This window comes from Moschus berezovskii, chromosome 28 (genome assembly GCF_049115385.1).
Source record: "Moschus berezovskii isolate FMDL1 chromosome 28, NW_MosBer_1.0, whole genome shotgun sequence".
Classification (NCBI taxonomy): Eukaryota; Metazoa; Chordata; class Mammalia; order Artiodactyla; family Moschidae; genus Moschus; species Moschus berezovskii.
The window spans coordinates 22,049,402-22,071,263 of NC_142487.1; positions in this window are offsets into that span (position 1 = coordinate 22,049,402).

Below are 21,862 nucleotides of genomic sequence, written 5' to 3' on the forward strand. Positions count from 1 at the left end.
TCAGTGCACTGCTGAGAACAGAATCTCAAAAGTCTCCGAGGTGGCATTCAAAGAAAGCCCAAGTCTCAGGTGAGGCCAGAGTTCCCTTGGGATCCAAAAAGGCTAACATGGCTTCCCAGCACCTGCCATTGAGAAAGGCAAGTGGACTTGGAGGGAGGAGATGGCCTTGGAAGCAATTCATCGTGGAGGGCCATCCACCCCCTCCTAGGAAGGTGAGTAGGCTCTCGAAAGTTTCCCAGACCCTCTTATCAGATTATGGGTGGGACAGGGGTCTTCTAAACCCCCCACTGTGGAGTTAGGGCTGTTGGTTATCTGGAACCTGGTGAGTCACTGAGCAGAAAAGAAGCCAGTAAAGGGAGGGCCGGGGGAATGCCTTCAGTCCCACCAGCTGCAGTAACAAGGAAAGGGCCCAGCTGTAGGTGACGTGTCTTAAGCTGTCTGGCCAGCGCTCGTTAAGAGAACCACCTACTGACAGCTCTAGCTAACTAAATAGGGGAGCCCTGTGAAAATGTGGGGCCCTGGCCAGGAGCAGGAAAAACAACCCTCTCCACAGGCCAACACCCCAACTCAGGGAGAGTCCCAAGGCACTGCAACCTTCCTGCCAGGATGAGATTGGTACTTCCGAGGGGAGGGCAAGAGGCCCACTGAGTTGCCTCCAGAACATTCTGGAATAGATGCCTCCTTGTATCACCCGAAGACACAGCAGGGTATACACAACTCCAAGCCTCCCACACACGAGTCCCCCACACAGGCCACACACGCAGCGCCTGCGCTAAGAGAAAGAGACGGGGAGGCCAGGCAGGGCCTGGGGTGTGAAGCAGTGGGGAAAAGGCCTCCAGAAGAAGCAGGGAGGCAGCAAGAAGCAGGTCTGTGCGGGGGCCAAGGAGCTAAGCCCCTGACACACGCTCCACTAGCCTGACTTCATTTCCAAAACACAAAGATAAAATGATTAAGAAATTCAAAATGGCACCCTCTTGGGCATTACGCTCCAATGGTGAGGCCATTCTGGGCACACGCCCAGTACAACTGCCCTGGTCTCACGTTCACAAAGCAGGCCCGCCCAGCTGGGTAAGAGGAAGCCGGCAGCAACAGACTGTAAGGTGGGTGCTCCCAGTGGGGACTGGGAGCTGGGAAGGAAGAGATTAAGGTTCAGGAGATCTCTCACACTACAGGGCTTTACCAGGGAAAGGTTGCCTTGAAGAGTTTTCAGACGCAAAGGATATGCCCTGAAAGAACCAACTTGTGATACTTGCCCTCAGAGGGGTTTGAGAGCTGGGCAGAGAGTTGAGATGGGGGCCACCCAATGGATAGAGGACATGACCTTGCCTCTTTCAATATGAAACTGCTCACAGAATAGAGCAGCAACTTCAAACACGACGTTGAAGATGGCCAGTTCTCCACCAGCAGTTATACGAGAGGATCCAGCACTCGACACTCAGGCACCAGAGGGAACAGCAAGGGAGAAGGGGCTCGCGAGAGGGCAGACTATATAGTCCCAGTTTCCAGAATTTGCTGGGTTCAGAGACAAATGAGAGAAAGTGGGGAGGCCCTGAAGTGAGTAGTTGATTGAGGTTTTAAAAAGAACAGGAAAAAATTTAAGAACAGGAATGAGACTACATTCATGCCCAAAAGAAACTGAAATGTTAGAGACTCAGCCCAAACTGTCATTAAGGATGTCGGCTTCGCAGCAGCAAAGAGAAGCCTGACTGACACAATCTGATATTGGAAAGGTAACATCATTGTGTGTTTACATCTGACAAGTCGAAACTGTTCGATCAAAACGATTATGCACAACCTCAGTGACTGCTCCAAGAAATGGAAAAGAGGTCTTGCCCTTACTTCTAAAAGGATTTAAGTACAAATGACTTACAATATTATATTAGTTTCAAGTGTACAATATAGTGATTCAATATTTTTATACATCATGAACAATATAAAGATACTACAATATCACCAATTATTTCCCCTGGGCTGTGCGTTACCTCACCATGACTTATTTATAACTGAAAGCCTGTATCTCTTAATCCCCTCTACCTATTCCATCCACCCCTTCCCCCTTGCAACCACTAGTTCATTCACTGTATCTATGAGTCTGTTGTGTGTTTTTTTTTCATTTTAGTTTTTTTTTTTTTTAATGTGGATCATTCTTCTCAAAGTCCTATTGAATCTGTTACAGTATTGTTTCTGTTTTATGTTCTGGTATTGTGGCCACAGGGGATGTGGGAATCTTAGTTCCCTGACCAGGGATTGAACCTGCGCCCTCTACATCAGAAGCTTGAGTCTTAACCACTGGACGGCCAGGTAAGACCCTGTTTCTGTTTTGTTTCATTTATTCACTTTGCTTTTTAGATTCCACCTCTAAGTGAAAACATGCAGTATTTGTCTTTAACAGACGCATAGATACTGGGGGTTCAAAGTGCAGTTTCCCTAAGTACAAATCACTGTTCCCTTCCTTGCATCTTTAGGCCACGTACTCATCGTGTGACTTCCCAGCCAAAAATAGATGACCCGTGTCTGCTGCTGCTGCTGCTAAGTCGCTTCAGTCGTGTCTGACTCTGTGTGACCCCATAGACGGAAGCCCACCAGGCTCCCCCGTCCCTGGGATTCTCCAGGCAAGAACACTGGAGTGGGTTGCCATTTCCTTCTCCAATGTGTGAAAAGTGAAAGTGAAGTCGCTCAGTTGTGTCCGACCCTTAGCGACCCCACGGACTGCAGCCTACCAGGCTTCTCCATCCATGGGATTTTCTAGGCAAGAGTACTAGAGTGGCTTGCCATTGCCTTCTCCGGCCCTGTGTCTGCTAGTATACAAATGCTTAGGCAATTTGCAAATGACTTCCTGTTATTACCAGTTTTTGAAACAATTTCAGAAAGTTTCTAACTATTTGGTTAAATTATTTCTAGGGCAAGCCAGTGTTCTTGCCTGGAGAGTCCCAGGGACGGGGGAGCCTGGTGGGCTGCCGTCTATGGGGTCGCACAGAGTCAGACACGACTAAAGCAACTTAGCAGCAGCAGTGCCCTCATTCAGAGTGTGATTTAATTAGATGTTGTCATAGTAGGCTCAGTGAGAAATGCAAATTGCAGGCAGACTAACTTGCAGGTAGATTGGCTCATGGGGGGTTATCTGTCTAAATTACATCAAGGTTACACCTTGGCAAGAGCAGGCTACTTTGACTGCTTGACAGATCAATTCAATGAAATAACCCGTGAATCTGCTTAACATGCTGAATGTACCAGCTGTGATCAACTGGGGAACAAGTAGTTTTCATATCACGTAAACAAAGTGAAGGCCATGACTTGGACTTCTGATTTGGGGGGAAAAATACAAATCCTGTATCTCATTTGAAACCTATGTGGTCCTTCTCAGAACCACTTTTAAACTAAAACTTCGATCAGAAAATCAATCTTTGGGAAGCCTATCCGTTCCATTCCGTCGCTCAGTCCTATCCAACTCTATGCGACCCCGTGGACTGTAGCCTACCAGGCTTCTCCATCCATGGGATTCTCCAGGCAAGAATACTGGAGTGGGTTACCGTTTCCTTCTCCAGGGGATCTTCCCGACCCAGGGATCGAACCCGGGTCTCCCGCATTGGAGGCAGACGCTTTAACCTCTGAGCCGATAGCCAGGGCAAATTACACACCACAGGTCAGACTCTGCCTGCTTCCTGTTTTTGTAAATAACTTTTTGTTGGAACAGTTGCACCCGTTTATGTATTGTTTACAGCTGATTTCACAGTGCAACGGCAGAGTTGAACAGTTGGGGAAAAAAAAAAAAACAGCTGGCCCTTTGACCCGCTGTTGGTTTAGGATAGAATCCTAATTCCAGTCAATGAAATGTCTGAAGAAATCAGGTACAGTGGAGGAAAGAAGGAGATGCTTCAGAGAAAATTCTAAGGAAGAGACCAAAAATCTCTTCTTTCTCTAGCACCTGTCATCACAAAATGTTCTGCTGAAACTGCTGCCTTCTTGTCACTCGTCTGAGGAAGAAGTCAACCCAGGAAAGGGGCAGAAAAGCAGAACTGGCTCTGCAGTACAACCTCTGAAGCCCACCCTAGGTTTGGATTTTTTGTTATTAAAAGAAAATAGATTTTCTTACTGTTGAGGCCAATTTGAATTATTCCCAGTAACTGACAAAATCCAGTTAAAACTGCGGTAGAATATGGAGCCAGGATGAATGCAGTTTTAGTAGGGTTAAGGATAACTGGAGAAATTACTCCCCCCCCCCAAGTAAAAACTAAGTAGCCAAACTCTGTTTTCCTAAAATAAACTTCTCTCCCACTGTTACACAATGGACTACTATCCAGCAGAGGATGAGTAACTAATTTGAACATTTCATTCAAAAACAATCTGGGAGTGTTCTTGTATTACAACAGAAACAAAAGTACTTTCGAAACACAAAGACACTTTTTGTCATTAGCTATTTTAACATGGCAAACATATATAATGCGATGTTTGCTGAGTTTTTAATAAATGGCCAAGCTTTTTCTTACACTTAAGGCCTCAATGCTAAAGAAACCCCAAGCTGGTAACACTTTTGAGACTAAGGAAGAAACAGAGAAGTTGCCAGCATGTGGCTAAGAAACAGTGGCATCCACAAGGTCAAACTCAAAACCAAACATCTTAGAACCAAAGAATCCCAGTCGTGGAGGGACCAGGGGAAGGAACCCTCTCCAATTGCTTCTTCAGCCATAACAGACTGTCCCATTTCCTCTACTCAGATGCCTCCCTTCAAAGGGATTCACTCCATCCCAAGGCTAAACACACACCGAAGTTCACCATAGCTGAACTCCATAACTTTGGAAATGTCTCTCTCTAAATGTCCTCACAAGGCTCAGATAAAGTCTTCTCCTACCCTCTCATTTTCCAATGACAATTCACTATCATTTTAATTACAATCAGAAAGAGGTTCAATTGGGAAATTCACTACCATATGACATCTGCGTTCAACCACTTTGCTGAACAAGCCCAATCCACGGAATCATCAAGCAACTTAATCTTTCTCTGTCCCTGAAAATGTGCTCCAGAGGACAGTACTGCCCTTGACGAAAATGAAGGTTGGCCCTATGATTTCTCTGGTTTCTTCTGGGTCATTAAATTGAGAAATTGAAACATATACATTACGGTGCTCTGTGACAGCCTAGAGGGGTGGGATGGGGCAGGGGGAGGAGACATATGGATATGTACAACTGATTCACGTTGCTGGATGGCAGAAGCCAACACACCATTGTAAAGCAATTATCCTTCAATTAAAAACAATTTTTTTTTAAAGTCCAAACACTTGACTTGAGAAAAGGCAGTTCCAACTTCGTAATTCAAGTATTCAGTCCCATATCATGATCAAAACTCTGTCTTGATATAAAGTCGAAGCGTCTTAAATCCTTTGTCGCCAATGAGAAGAAAGCAAGCAAGGCAGTGCTGTCAGCTGCTGCTTTTCTTTTCCAGCCTAACCTTCCACCTCCCTCTACAACTTTGCTAATGGCAGTTTTCGACTCCTCCAGAGTTAAAGTGAGGAAAGAACAGACCAAGAAAGTTCCAGCCTGAAATAATGTCATGAGTGGATATTACCACTATGCAAGGGCAGCTGGCCGATACATGTGTTCGGTCTCTAGATGATCTACTAAGAGCCCCTAAGGGTCCCCTATGACTTCAGACAGACTAAGCACAGACTTAGTCTTCAAACAGACTTAGCACAACTTATACCCCTCCAAAGGTTTTAGATAGACTTGTTCTCCTTACAGGATCAAATCAGCAGCTCTCATCACCACCAACATCCTCCCAGAAAGCATCCCCGATATTCAATCCCTACCCTTACACCCTCTGTGTGAGGCAGGTCATTAGGAGTCCTAGTTCCTCCACTTCACACCCATTAGGATGTCTACTACAAAAACAAAAAGAAAACAGAAAATAACAAGTGCTGGCGAGGATGCGGAAAAATTAAAATCCATGTGCAGTTACTTGGAAGTACAAAATGAAGTTATTATGGAAGAGAGTAGGATGCTTCCTTGAATAATTAAAAACAGAACTGCCATGTGATCCAGCAATTCCACTTCCTGTCAACCCCAAAGAATCAAAAGCAATTTTCCAAACACATATTTATACACCCATGTTCATAGCAGCATGATTCACAGTAGCCAAAAGGTGGATACAACCCAAGTGTCCATCAACAGATAGATGGATTTTAAAACGTGGTATATACAGCCAAGGAAGTATTAATTAACCTAGACAAGGAAGGAAATTCTGACATGTGCCACCACATAGAGGAACCTTAAGAACATCACACAAAATAAAATAAGCCAGTCACAAAAAGACAAATAGTGTACGATTCTACTTACATGAGGTACTTAGAAAAGACAAATTCATAGAAATGGAAGGACGGTTTCCAGGGACTGAGGAGAGGGAAGAAGGAGGATGTGTTGTTTAAAGGTACAGAGCTTCAACTTGGAAGATGAAAAAGTTCTGGAGATGGATGGTGGCAATGCTGCACAACCACATGAAAGTACTTAATACCAGCTGTACACTTAAAAAGATTAGATGGTAAATTTCATATTATGTATATTTTGCCACAATTAAAATTTTAAAATAAAAAGTTTTGACTCCTTCTGTTACCATCTTCTTTGCAAATATAATTTATATTCCAGTCTCAGCTAAAACCACTATGTTCTCATCTTACCCTATAGTCACCAACCACAAAGTGCATTCTGATTTCATAAATATTAAAATGTGAAAAAGTGACTTGTCTTAGAATCAGCAAGATGTGATATTCAGGATTTTCAGGCAAATCAACCACAGCTCCAGAAATATTACTAAACCTTGGTGGCCAGTATACTGCTGAATCTATCACCTCAGGATTGTTCTAGCAAAGTACAAGACATTTTTCCTTGAAAGCATTTTCTGAGCTCCAACTCTCACCAGGCTGATTTAGAAAATTAACTTGTCTCTCTGGCACCACTTCTGAATTAAAATTTATGTTCCAGGTCTCTTTGACCTACACCCACCCACTCACTCACACCACAGAGAGGATTTTCATAATATAGCACTATTTTCACACTTGGAATTCAAAATAGCATCATCTAACATTTCCAATTACAGAAAACTTACCACAAGCAAAACCAAGATTAATCACATGCTTGCCCCGAAACAACACTGGAGCTCGTTCAAAATCACCTGGTCTCATTATTTTTACCCTTGTCCTCAAATGAAATAGGAGGTGTCAACACAACTCAGGGAAATCCTTGAGAGGAAAATTGTAAATCACTCACATTATGACAAGGAAAGATTTACAGGTGTAATAGAAAAGCATAAATTTAGCAAGTGCAAGATTAAAACATAGTATTCCGAAGTGCACTTAGCATTAAATTCTGAGTTCAATTGCATACAAGTACGTAGAAATTGTTGACTCTAAAGAGATTCAGTGAGTTAGCAATAACAGCAAAATACCAGTTTTACATCACACCCACAGCAGGAAAATAGTAATCAATATACATTACCAATCATGCATGGTCCATAGTCCTTCACCTCCGGGGAGAGTGTAATGGGAAATTAAGAATATGTGGAGTACAGCTTAGCAGTTAAGAAAGCCAAGCTCATTTTGTGAAACTCCCTGGATTCAAATTTCAGCTCTGCCACTTATCAGCTCCAAAACCTTTAATGAGATTCTAAATCCTTCTGTCTCTTCATCTGTAAAATGGAAATAAAAATGGCACTTTATTAATAGCGAGGATGGGAAAAGTCAAGAAAATAATGTAGCTAAAATACTAAGCACATTGCCAAGTGTATAGAAACATCTCAGTATTTTTTATGTAACAGAGGAAAATATAAAGTTTTCAATAGCAGACGTTTAGAAGAAATTTAGAATTGATTTAGCTAGAACCTTTTAACTGGAGGATAATCGCTTCACAATGTTGTGTTAGTTTCTGCTGTATGACAACAGGGCAGCTGTAAGCATACATGTAACCCCTCCTTCTGGAGCCTCCCCCCCATACCCTCCAATCCCACCTCTCTAGGTCATCACAGAGCACCAAGCTGAGCTCCCTGTGTATACAGCAGGTTCCCACTAGCTGGCTATTTTACACATGGTAGTGTGTATATTGCTAACCAAGGTCCGTCTAGTCAAGGCTATGGTTTTTCCCGTGGTCATGTATGGATGTGAGAGTTGGACTGTGAAGAAAGCTGAGCACCGAAGAATTGATGCTTTTGAACTGTGGTGCTGGAGAAGACTCTTGAGAGTCCCTTGGACTGCAAGGAGATCCAACCAGTTCATTCTAAAGTAGATCAATCCTGGGTGTTCATTGGAAGGACTGATGCTAAAGCTGAAACTCCAATACTTTGGCCACCTCATTCGACAAGCTGACTCACTGGAAAAGACTCTGATGTTGGGAGGGATTGGGGGCGGGAGGAGAAGGGGACGACAGAGAATGAGATGGCTGGATAGCATCATAGACTCTATGGACATGAGTTTGAGTGAACTCCGGGAGTTGGTGATGGACAGGGAGGCCTGGCGTGCTATGATTCATGGGGTGGCAAAGAGTCGGACACGACTGAGCCACTGAACTGAACTGAAGTGTGTATATGTCAGTGCTACTCTCTCAATGCATCCCATCCTCTCCTTCCCCCACTGTGTCCACGAGTTCATCCTCTGCATCTGCATCTCTATTCTTGCCCTGCCAATAGGTTCATCAGGAACATTTTTATGTAGGGTTTTTGACTCAGATTTGTTAATCAGCACTGCTGGAGTAATCTCCAGTTAACAGTGAAAGCCACTCAGTTGTGTCTGACTCTTTGCGACCCCATGGACTATATAATCCATGGAATTCTCCAGGCCATAATATAGACTTTCCCTTCTCCAGGGGATCTTCCCAACCCAGGGATCGAACCCAGGTCTCCCGCATTGTGGGCGGATTCTTTACCAGCTGAGCCACAAGGGAAGCCCAAGAATACTGGAGTTGGGAGCCTATCCCTTCTCCAGCAGACTTTCCTGACCCAGGAATCGAACTGGGGTCTCCTGCATTGCAGGTGGATTCTTGACCAGCTGAGCCACAAGGGAAGCCCTCTCCAATTAACAGGCGGATAGTTAATCCACAGCTGTGGTTCACCAACTTCAGTGATCAGAATTACTGGGACAAGTGTGTTAAAACCCAGGTTGCCGGGCCTGCTTCCAGAGTCTCTGATTTGGTAGATGTGGAGTACGTCTGAAAATGTGCATTTCTAACAAGTTCCCAGGTGATCCTGATGCTGCTGGTTTGGCAGCCACACTTGGAGAACCACTGGTCTACACTCTGCTAACCCCCATGACTACCACCATCTCCCTTTTCAACTTTTCCTTTAATACTCCTTCTGACCTCAAGGACTAACCTCAGTGCCTCATTGTAAAGACAGGCTGCCACTCTGCTCTGATGGCTGATATGTCGTCCAAACAGAACTACTCAGAAAGTTCAGCCACCTTCAAGGCTTCACCATATCTGAGTCCTGAGCCCAAGGACCATTAAGACTGATTCCACCAAATCCTAGGCTTCCCTTGAAGTTCAGAATTTGCCTGCAATGCAGGAGACTCGGGTCCAATTCCTGTGTCAGGAAGATCCCTTGAGAAGGAAATGACTACCCACTCCAGTGTTCTTGCCTGGAGAATTCCATGGACAGAGGAGCCTGGTGGGCTACAGTCCATGGGGTCACAAGAGTCAGACACTACTTAGTGATTAAACCACCACCACCAAATCCTATGCAAGTGTCCCTTAAAGCTGTAGAGAGTCTCCACATGCCTGGGAACCAAGAAGGCAGAGCCCATACGTAACTTCCTTCTGCCCGGGTCTCTGGTACCTTCCACCTCCAGAGGCTGCACCATCTGCACACCTGCACCTAGTTAGCTGGCAGATGAACAAGACCTGATTTTCTAGCGTCTCACTAAGCTGCTCCCAGGTGTTTTCATTTACAGTCACACTAGCACAGGTCACATGCGCACACAGGTGCAACAAATAACACCAGTAAGTGATACGTGGCTGGAGGAACGACCCTAAGCGTGGTGGTCATCAATTACACCTCTGAAACAGGATCGCCACCTGCTCCCCTCGGTCTCTTCCATCTACCACTGCCTTTATACTTTGCTGCTGCTGCTGCTTTGAGCAGTCTTTAAATATATTCTGTAATAATACTGAGTTCAGGATAGCAGCCCACTTTAACTTTTTATCCATTCCAAACTCAGCATAAGGACATTATTTTTTTATGCAGGAAACATTTTAGTTGCCTAACCCAAGCTGTTTTAATAGAAAATCCTATTGGAAACTCCCAATTTGATTTCTATCAGTGCCTGCACTATAAACCCTTCCAACCACCAATGTCAGAAGACACCCCCACCCTAGAACCAAATTGGCTTCAGCTGTCTCTGATACCTGATTAACTAGCTCACACTGACGCCAGTACACCTGAGCCCACCACCTCCCTCTTTTGCTCAGACTGAACCTTTAGAAATTTGAAATCCATCTGAATTTGTCATGAGTTTCCCACCCGCCACTGGATTCCATAGCTAGTGTGTTCTCTAATGCTCTTGTCAGTTCTCCCAGCAGCCCGCCGCTTACAACGTGGACCCTTCTCTTCAGAAAGCACTCCAATAATTCCAAAACTAGGCTGGATCACTGCAAACAGGCATAAAACTGAAGCTACACAAATTCCCCTCAGGTAATCAGTTTCATAAAAAAAGTAGCAGACTGAAATTACCCCCACCCTTCTATCCTGCCAGTGTTAAAAGTCTTTGAAATATAAGAAAAGTCATTTCTGAGGGCTTCCCTGGTACCTCTGTGGTAAAGAACCTGCCTGCCAATGCAGAAGACCCAGCTTGGATCAGAAAGATTCCCTAGAGAAGGAAATGGAAACCCACTCCAGTATTCTTGCCTGGGAAATCCCATGGACAGAGGAGCCTGGCGGGCTACAGTCCATGGGGTCACAAAGAGATAGACACGACTGAGCGACTAAACAACAAAAACATCATTTCTAAGGGAATACATCAATAATTTTATAATATAAGCAAATATTAAATCTGGATACATTCAAATCCATAGTCTAAGAAACTGTTATTGTCCCCATGCCACTGAATTTCAGACCTGTTTATTTTTATAGTAACCAGGCAACATTTACTGTCCAAAGCTGATAAATCAATATACAGAAATACACAAGTTAGAGTTACAGTGGTAACCAGCAAAAGAACAAAACTGAAACCTATTCAAAGGGGTCACTTATAGGGAATTTCAAAATTTAAAAAACGGTAATAGGTCAGAAAAAAGGTTTTGCTTTATATATTACATCTTTCTTCAATGCTGATGGTTATTATCATATGCATATATTATCTCCATAATTGTAAGAAATATAAAATAAGTAAATAACATCCTCATTTACAAGCGACTAGTGAAATGATCTAAGTCGATGCATGCATGTTGGTCTGCAACCACAAGAGCTTCCTGGATAAACTCTGAAACTGGTCCTCAGGACACGGAGGGTAGAAAGAAACCAAAGAAAGAGATGGATCACTCCAGATAGGTGGGGGGCAAGTTTGATAAGAAAGGGAATTTACTTTAGTTCAGTTCAGTTCAGTTCAGTCGCTCAGTCCTGACCGACTCTTTGCGACCCCATGAATCACAGCACGCCAGGCTTCCCTGTCCATCACCAACTCCCAGAGTTCACTCAAACTCATGTCCATCGAGTCAGTGATGCCATCCAGCCATCTCATTCTCTGTCATCCCCTTCTCTCCCGCCCCCAATCCTTCCCAGCATCAGAGTCTTTTCCAGTGAGTCAACTCGTCGCTTGAGGTGGCCAAAGTACTGCAGTTTCAGCTTTAGCATCAGTCCTGCCAATGAACACCCAGGATTGATCTCCTTTAGAATGGACTGGTTGGATCTCCTTGCAGTCCAAGGGATTCTCAAGAGTCTTCTCCAGCACCACAGTTCAAAAGCATCAATTCCTCAGCGATCAGCTTTCTTCACAGTCCAACTCTCACATCCATACATGACCACGGGAAAAACCATAGCCTTGACTAGACAGACCTTGGTTGGCAAAGTAATGTCTCTGCTTTTTAATATACTATCTAGGTTGGTCATAACTTCCCTTCCAAGGAGTAAGCGTCTTTTAATTTCATGGCTGCAATCAGCATCCGCAGTGATTTGGGAGCCCAAAAATATAAAGTCTGACACTGTTTCCCCATCTATTTCCCATGAAGTGATGGGACCAAATGCCATGATCTTTGTTTTCTGAATGTTGAGCTTCAAGCCAACCTTTTCACTCTCCTCTTTCACTTTCATCAAGAGGCTTTTGAGTTCCTCTTCACTTTCTGCCATAAAGGTGATGTCATCTGCATATCTGAGGTTCTTGCTATTTCTCCTGGCAATCTTGATTCCAGCTTGTGCTTCTTCCAGCCCAGCATTCCTCATGATGTACTCTGCATATAAGTTAAATAAGCAGGGTGACAATATACAACCTTGACCGTACTCCTTTTCCTATTTGGAACCAGTCTGTTGTTCCATGGCCAGTTCTAATTGTTGCTTCCTGACCTGCATACAGGTTTCTCAAGAGGCAGGTCAGGTGGTCTGGGATTCCCATCTCTTTCAGAATGTTCCACAGTTTATTGTGATCCACACAGTCAAAGGCTTTGACATAGTCAATGAAGCAGAAATAGATGTTTTTCTGGAACTCTCTTCCTTTCTCCATGATCCAGCGGATGTTGGCAATTTGATCTCTGGTGCCTCTGCCTTTTCTAAAACCTGCTTGAACATCTGGAAGTTCACGGTTCACATATTGCTGTAGCCTGGCTTGGAGAATTATGAGCATGACTTTACCAGCGTGTGAGATGAGTGCAATTGTGCGGTAGTTTGAGCATTCTTTGACATTGCCTTTCTTTGGGATTGGAATGAAGACTGACCTTTTCCAGTCCTGTGGCCACTGCTGAGTTTTCCAAATTTGCTGGCATACTGAATGCAGAATTTACTTAGGAGGCTTGTTTTAGGTGGCTGCCAGTCGAGTAGATCTTCATAGCCTCCCGCCAGATCTCAAGTTTCCACAAAGGCCTTTGTGGGGTTCAGGCACGAATGCAGTTCAGAGTCTTAACAACACACTGCTCTCTCTAGGCTGCCAACTTGAAAGTGGCTCCTGAGATGGAAACTGTGGGCAGGGCATATATTTCTCAGAGGAGGGAGGGGCAAGGAGCCTCCCATTGCCAGGGTCAACAGGCGGTTGTGGTTACATCCTCTCAAAGGCCTCTTCCAACAGCGTCATGCAGATATGAAAAGGGATAAATAAAGCACAATAGGTATATAGTGATATATAAAGGAACTTTGGAATGCCACTAATTTTTTTTTTTTTTAATGGTTGCAATAGGCAAACAGTGTAGCCTGATCGGGGGCTTCCCTGGTAGCCCAGCTGGTAAAGAATCTGCCAGCGATACAGAAGACCCCAGTTTGATTCCTGGGTTGGGAAGCTCCCCTGGAGAAGGGATAGGCTACCCACTCCAGTACACATGGGCTTCCCTGGTGGCTCAGATGATAAAGAATCTGCCTGTAATGCAGGAGACCTGGGTCCGATCCCTGGGTTTGGCACATCCCCTGGAGAAGCGCATGGCAACTCATTCCAGTATTCTTGCCTGGTGAATCCCATGGAGAAAAGAGCCTGGCGGGCTATAGTCCATGGACTCCCAAAGGGTCAGACATGACTGAGTGACTAAGCACAGCACAGCATAGCCTGATCAGACTAAAGTAAAAATTACACACACACATGCATGCACACAGAGAGAGACTTGTATAAGCATAGAGAAACATGAGAAATACATCAAGCTGTTAGATTAAAAATATGGAGAAAGTCTTATTTTCCGTGCTTTTGTAATTTTTGAGCTTCACATGGTGAGCATATATTACCTTTGCACCTTGAAAGATAAGGTTCTTTGTTAAAGGTTTGTTTTATTACCTTATTTCTGGCTGCACTGGATCTTCTTTTCTGCATGCAGGCTTTCTCTAGCTGCTGGAAGCAGGGGCTATTTTCTTGTTGTGGTGCACAGGCTTCTCATTGCAGTGGTTTCTCTTGCTGCAGAGAGCAGGCTCTAGAGCACAGGCTCAGTAGTTGTGGCACTGGGGCTTTGATGTCCTGCAGCTTGTAGGATCTTCCCCGACCAGGGATTGAACCCAAGTCTCCTGCACTGGCAGGAGGATTCTTTACCACGGAGCCACCAGGGAAGCCCAATATAAGATTCTTTAAAATAACATGCATACATGTGTGCTTTTTGAGACCTAGAAAATATAAAGCAGTGGGCTTAAATTGTATTTGTAAATTCATGGACCCTTGCAGAGAATCTTAATGCCTTGTTCAGAATCACCCTGCTGAAAAGTGTCAGAACCAGGTTTAGTCTATAAGCATCCTGGAACAGGAGAAAGACCAGAGCATTAAACTTTCCAAGTTTTTCTAACAAATTAACCTGTAACTATTGTGCCTTCTCTGATTCCACTATCAAATACTGTCTTCATTTGAGCTGCTAAAACAAAGTGCCATAGACTGTGTAGCCTAAACAACCAACATTTACAGTTTAACCTCGAACAACACAGGTTTAAACTGTATGGACCACATTTTTGTGGATTTTTACCAATAAATACCTTGGAAAATTTTTTAGAGATTTGTGACAACTTGAAAAACTTACTAAGCCATGTAGTTAAGAAATATAAAATTAAAAAACTATGTCATGAAAGCATAAAATATATTTTGGTATAACACACAAAATATGTTCACTGACTGTTTATGTGATTTTTAAGGCTTCTGGTCAACAGTAGGCTATTAATGGTTAAGTTTGGGGAAGTCAAAAGTTATTCATAGATTTTTGATTGTGTGGGTGATCAGTGCCTTTAACTCCCAAGTTGTTCAAGGGTCAGCTATATTCCTTCTAGCTTTGGAGGCTGTGAAGTCTGAGATCAGGGTACCATCATACTGGAATCTGATGAAGATCTTCCTTCAGGTCTGCAGATGGCTGGCTGCCTTCCTGCTGCATCCTCCCGTGGGGTGGGCTGGAGGGGGCGGGCAGACAGAGCTCTGTTCTGTTCCTCTTCTTATAAAGGACACTAGGTGGTGCTTGTGGTAAAGAACCCACCTGCCAGTGCAGCAGATGTAAGAGATGTGGCTTGGATCCCTAGGTGGGGAAGATCCCCTGCAGCAGGAAATGGTAACTGACTCCAGTATTCTTGCCTGGAGAACCGCATGGACAGAGGAGCCTGGAGGGCTACAGTCCATGGGGTCGCTAAGAACTGCACACTAAGACTCAGCACGCACACAATCCCACCACGGGACACCAGGTTCATGACTTCAGAAAAATCCAATTACCTCCCAAAGATCCCACCTCCAAATATTGCATCCGGGTCTAGGGCTTCAACACGTGAATTTGAGGCAGACACCAAACATTCAGTTCATAGTCAATATGTTCTAATAGAAATAATAGGCAGGACCAGGCACCATCCACGTTCAGTTCAGTTCAGTTCAGTTCAGTCACTCAGTCGTGTCCGACTCTTTGTGACCCCATGGGCTGCAGCACCCCAGGCTTCCCTGTCCTTCACCATCTCCCGGAGTTCACTCAAACTCACGTCCATTGAGTCAGTGATGCCATCCAGCCATCTCATCCTCTGTCATCCCCTTCTCCTCCTGCCTTCAATCTTTCCCAGCATCAGAGTCAGTTCTTCACATCAGGTGGCCAAAGTATTAGAGTTTCAGCTTCAACATCAGCCCTTCCAATGAAAATTCAGGACTGATCTCCTTTAGGAAACCATCCACTTTACCGATGAGTAAACCAATATCCAAAGAGAACAGAGATTCCCCTCCAAGTCATGCAACTGTCAATCAACAGAACCCACAACCCCAGAGGTCAGTTCACCTTTGGTTGAATCTTGGTCAACTACTACAGTGTAAAAGTAAATTTCCTTTAAAAACAGAATATTGGGACTTCCCTTCCAGTCCAATGGTTAAGATTCATCACTTCTACTGCAGGGGCCATGGGTTCGATTCCCTGGTCAGGAAACTTATAAGATCTTGCATACTGTGCTGTGTAACCAAAAAAAAAAAAAAAAATCAGAATATTACCCTTCTCCTGTAACATTATCCTTTCCTCAAAAAAAAAAAAAAAAAACCTTTTAATGAACCTTGAAGGAGAGCTTTGCCAGCCACTGGTAATTAAAAAGGAATACTTCTTTACAGTTTATAAGCAAGAGCAGGAGAAGGCTTATTAAGCCTTGATTTGCTCACAAATGAGCTCATTGTAACAGTCCTGTGTCACTAACCATGTCAAAACCAGCAATTTGTCATCCGAGGAAGTCTGATTAAATAATAAATCTGACAAAGGCTCCATCACACTCAGAGCCCACCACATTACCTTACAAGCAGCCTTCAAAGGCGATCTGACCCCACAGGGTCCTGAAGAAAACAGAAGTGGTTCCTAAATGTAGCCACCTTCCTCACAAGAGCCAGTGATGCAAATGAATTGGTCCATGTTTAAGATGGGGGACCCACTCTGCAGGAAAGGTTCATGCCCACATATGCCACCCACTCTCTCCTGCTTCATCTCCCCTCCGTGTTCGGGGGCTGCTATGCTGAACCAGAACCTGCTTGCAGATCAGCCCTCTTGGCCTTCTCCTTTCCTCCTCTTGATTAGGTTGGTGAAATACAGGGATGAGACTGGCAATAACTGGGGAAGGGGCGACACTGAAAGCCAACAGGGGCCCTGAATCCAAATCACAAGTTGTGACCCAGCCTGAAGAGAAGCGTCCTGTCGGAGGTTTGGGAGTCCACTGTGACAAAAAGTCTCATCCTCTCCCTGTGTGTACCAAATATCTATACAAGAAGTGATAGACCGTCTTTGCCTCCACGGGACTTTGCTGTCGTTTGCTGTGATTGTCTCCCTTCGGAACTCATTGAGAGAAAGAATTAGCTGCTGGGCAGGACCAGGAAACTCCTAAATTCTTAGCCATAGTCCTATCATAGTACCACAGAAAGCCCACCATATAATTTCCAGCGTCAAATATTAATTTGTCATTTTTAATCATTATCTGGTTAGCGCTTATAATAAACCCCCTGAAGTAGGCATTAGTATCCCCCCATTTTATGGGTGAGGGAACTGAGGCACCAGAGAACCTGAGTATATGACCAGTTCAGCAGCTAACGAATGCTGAGGGTGGATTCAACACCAAATCAACGGAACAGCAACTGCAATAAGCCACCTGCAAGCTCTGGCCAGACACATCCCTGCGTTCCCGCAGCTTGCTTATCAGGGCTCACACTGCCTTACATTCCTTACACACTGCTTATCACCGGGCTCTCTCCTGTCAAGACGGCCACTGGTTTCCCTAGAGTGAATGCAGCCTCCTCATGACATGCCACCAGTGGCCACTAAGTCAGGCCACAACTCGTAACAGGCCTGTAATAGCCACCTAAGGAAAGGAGGTTAAAAAGCAAAGATTCTAAGGAACACAGGAAAGTTCTAAAACTAGGGCTTGTTAAGCACCTACTCTGTGATAGGCTTGTATGTATGCCAGCTCTCATTTGGGTGGTTTGCGGCAACATTTTTTAAGCTTTGGTGGATATAACAGGTATCCAGGGGATAGAGTAGCCATGAGAAGTGCTGGCTGCGGCTCAGATGAGACCACTTTTGAAAGAAATAATGCAAAACCACAGCCCGAAAGCTCAGGCACGAGAGCCAGGCCTCCTGATTCAGAGCTGGAGGACAGCTCCACGTGAGTCCCCTAGGAACTCATTCAATGGTTGAGAGTAATCTCAGCTGACTGAGAATGGCAGGAGGGAATGTGCATTTTGAGAAGAGTCCCCAGAAGAGAGACTCATCCTGGTGGGGATGAGTCAGCCAGTTTCTCTTCCTTCCCAACAGCTATATCAACTGCTCAAGGGTCTACTCTAGCGCCTTCTTATCATCACAAGACCAGATTTTTCTGAAACCTCCATTATCTGCATGCATCCACTTCCATTCGTTGCTGTTGTTAGTTGCTCAGTCGTGTCCAGCTCTTTGTGACCCCACAGACGGTAGCCTGCCCGGCTCCTCTGTCCAAGGGATTTCACAGGCAAACATACTGGAGTTGTTGTAGCCACGCGTTCCAGGAAACAAACTCACTCAGAAGGATGATGCAGATAGTGAAATGCAGTTTATTACACCGGCGGGCCCAAGGCAGAGTCTCCTCTTGTCAAGGACCCTGACCAGCATTTGTGAAAATCTTTTCTACCCCATGCGTACGTGTCTGAACCCACCACTCCAAATTCCTTGAGACTTACATAAACCAAGGAAAATACAACCCCAGTAACCCCATCTTTCACGTGCTATGTGCTCATGTGCTCAAACAGTCAAACAGCCAATAATCAATAAGCCCGAGGTTACACTCCGATAGATACAGAAAAATTTACGACCTGTCTGGAGGAAGGGGTGATCAGTGTATGTTTTCTCTTAGGCGATGAGTAACCTAGTACGATCTTCAAGGTTCCCCTGTCTGGAGGGGGTCTTATCCTTCTGTTGTCGTTTTCATAGGCACTAAACACAGAGTTCAGAGTCCATTGGAAAGGTGGCTGAGCATGATCAGCAAGATGGAGTCCAGGCCCTATGAATTCCTTCTTCAGAGTGGGTTGCCACTTCCTTCTTCAGGGGATCTTCCGGGCCCAGGGATCGAACTCGGGTCTCCTGCATGGGCAGGCAGATTCTTCACCACTGAGCCACCTGGGAAGTCCATCTTCTTCCCTTGCATTCATACAAATCTGTTCATTAGCTGCCCGCTGAGTATGTACATGTCTGTCCACCTTGCTTCGACTTGCCTGCTATGCAGAGAGTCTCTGAATTACTACAGGTTCTTATCCCTAACATCCAAAAATTCAGCTCTGACTTATCCTTTGTCTTCTCTCCTTTCCCAGAAGGTTTTTGAGGGTCGGGATCATATGCCATGCTTTTCTCACATGTTCCTCATAGCATCTTGGAGAAGGCAATGGCACCCCACTCCAGTACTCTTGCCTGGAAAATCCCATGGATGGAGGAGCCCGGTAGGCTGCAGTCCATGGGGTCGCTAAGAGTCAGACACGACTGAGCGACTTCACTATCACTTTTCACTTTCACGCATTGGAGAAGGAAATGGCAACCCACTCCAGTGTTCTTGCCTGGAGAATCCCAGGGATGGGGGAGCCTGGTGGGCTGCAGTCTATGGGGTCACACAGAGTCGGACATGACTAAAGCAACTTAGCAGCAGCAGCAGCATAGCATCTAGCAGAGTGCAGAACTTGCGGTCCATTAATGGTCATATGTATGTGCTGCTAGACATAGATGGTTAATAAGGGAGGGAAAGAATGCTCTGAAATGTTTTTCTGAGGGGTCCAGATTTTGGCTTACCACACTGGATGGATGCACACCGATTCCCGTGTCCTTAATCCCTGGAATGAAATTCAGCATTGTCTCAGGCAATGAAGATTTACACTCTAGCTCACACTCTTTCTGAGAATCATTTTGTTGCAAATTATGTGTTTTGTTTTGTGTTTTGTTTCTTGTCGGTATTCCCAGAAACTATTAACATTTTAAGAAGCTTGGTAAATGCAACCAGACAAAGACCATCCTGGGAGGATATAGCCCTATCAAGGGCCCCTCTTGGGCAAGGATAAATAGAATCCAGCATTTTGTTTGCTTCTATTCTGTTTGTGCTGTGCTTTGTCACTCAGTCGTGTCTGACTCTTTGTGACCCCATGGACTGTAGCCCGCCAAGCTCCTCTGTCCATGTGGATTCTCCACACAAGAATACTGGGGGGGGGTTGCCATTTCCTTCTCCAGGAGATCTTCTCGACCTAGGATGAGAACCCAAGTCTCCCAGATTGCAGGTGGATTCTTTACCATCTGAGCCACCAGGGAAGCACCTCTTCTGTTTAGCTGTCAGATATTCATTCCCTTTGTTACAGAGGTCTAACAACCTATTTGGGCTTCCCTGGTAGCTCAGCGGTAAAGAACCTGCCTACTAATGTCACTCAGTTGTGTCCGACTCTTTGCAACCCCATGGCCCACCAGTCTCCTCTGACCATAGAATTCGCCAGGCCAGAATACTGGAAGAGGTTGTAGGCTTACATTAAAGCATTCTACTTAAAATGGGAAGCAGGCTTCATTTTTACCACTTTTCAGATTTGGTGCAATATAAGGCTGTGAGTTTGTCTGTCCTCAGGGAAATTTCCCAGAACTCTACACTGTGGGGAGGGACCCCACTCTGAGGTCACCCAGAATACACACCACATGGGATTGCTTTCAGCCCCCTCCTCTCAAACAGCATGCCAGGAATGTCCCTCCATTAAAGAAAAAAATAAGCCTCTGTACATTTTTTTCCTTTGCATAGAATATATAACCGAAAGGGAAGCTGGAAGGAAAAATTTGGATTTGTTAATCACATACAAAATGACAACAGACCCAAACTCAACAAACTAATAATGCTAATGGTAAAGAAAGATGACATCTATTGTATGCTCCACATGTAGCAGGCTCCATGCTAGATGTTCTGGGTAAATAATGAGATCCTGAAGAGTCTCTGCTTGTTGTTTCTGTTTTGTCTTGTTTGGTAGAGGGGGAGGGTGGTGCTTCTCTGATTTTTCTCCTATAACTGCCCTCGTTATGCTGTGTTGGACTCCATGGGGTGATACTGAATCTTACCAAGATGTCAGTCTTATCCTTTACCTTCCTGGATGACTGATCACAGTCATCAGTCTCGAGGTGATCCTCAAAGACCTCACCCTTTTCATTTTTATAGTGTGGACGCATGTTAGAACCAAAGTTCTCCACTCTGCAGGCTGGATTTGAGGTTCCACCAGCTGAGGGTGGGGGACCTTGGTCTGTGCTCACCCACTCGCCCCTCACTCTTGCCTATGCCTTGTCTGGTGGGTTGGGGTGTGTGTAGGAGGAGAGAGGGTAAAGGCAAGTTTCCCCAGTAATGGCCCCACGACGTGGTGGTGTCCCCTCTGTATTTTGTCTGTGTGTCCCTGGGCCTCTGCTCAATGCCAGCTCTCTCGGGGGACATCTGTAGTTCTTCCTGGGTCTCTTGCGGCCTCCCCTTGCACAGATCCTAGCCTAGAAGATCCACCTCCATTATCTCTTCTCTTTCCCTAACCCTCTACCTGTCAGGGGCAGCCCACTGGGAAGACTCCAGCAGGAAGACTCCAATATAACCATCTTCTTGGGGAAAATTGATACTTGAGAAAACTGAACTGAAACAGAAAGCAGTATTAGTGGAAATACCGTGGAAAATGGGAAAAAAGTCTAGAGTTTAGTTAACAGTAATATAGTAAGGCTGGGCTTCCCAGGTGGTGCCAGTGGTAAAGCATCTGCCTGCCAATGCAGGAGCAGTGAGAGATGAGGGTTCGATCCCTGGGTCGGGAAGATCCCCTGGAGAGGGAAATGGCAACCCACTCAAGTATTCTTGCCTGGAAAATGCCATGGTCAGAGAAGCCTGGCAGGGCTACAGTCCATGGGGTCCCAAAGAGTCAGACACACCTGAGCATCTGAGCAGCACAGTGTGTTCATATATATGTGAGCACATGTGCTTAGAAATCAACTAAGAAAGGCTGGTTTCTTAGTTCTGGCATATGCATTATATTAATGGAAGTTAATAATAGTAAAGGAAACTGGTAAGGGGTCAGTTCAGTTCAGTTCAGTCCAGTCGCTCAGTGGTGTCCGACTCTTTGCGACCCCATGAATCACAGCACGCCAGTCCTCCCAACACCCGGGGTTCACTCAAACTCACGTCCATCCAGTCAGTGATGCCATCCAGCCATCTCATTCTCTGTTGTCCCCTTCTCCTCCCGCCCCCAATCCCTCCCAGCATCAGAGGCTTTTCCAGTGAGTCAACTCTTTCC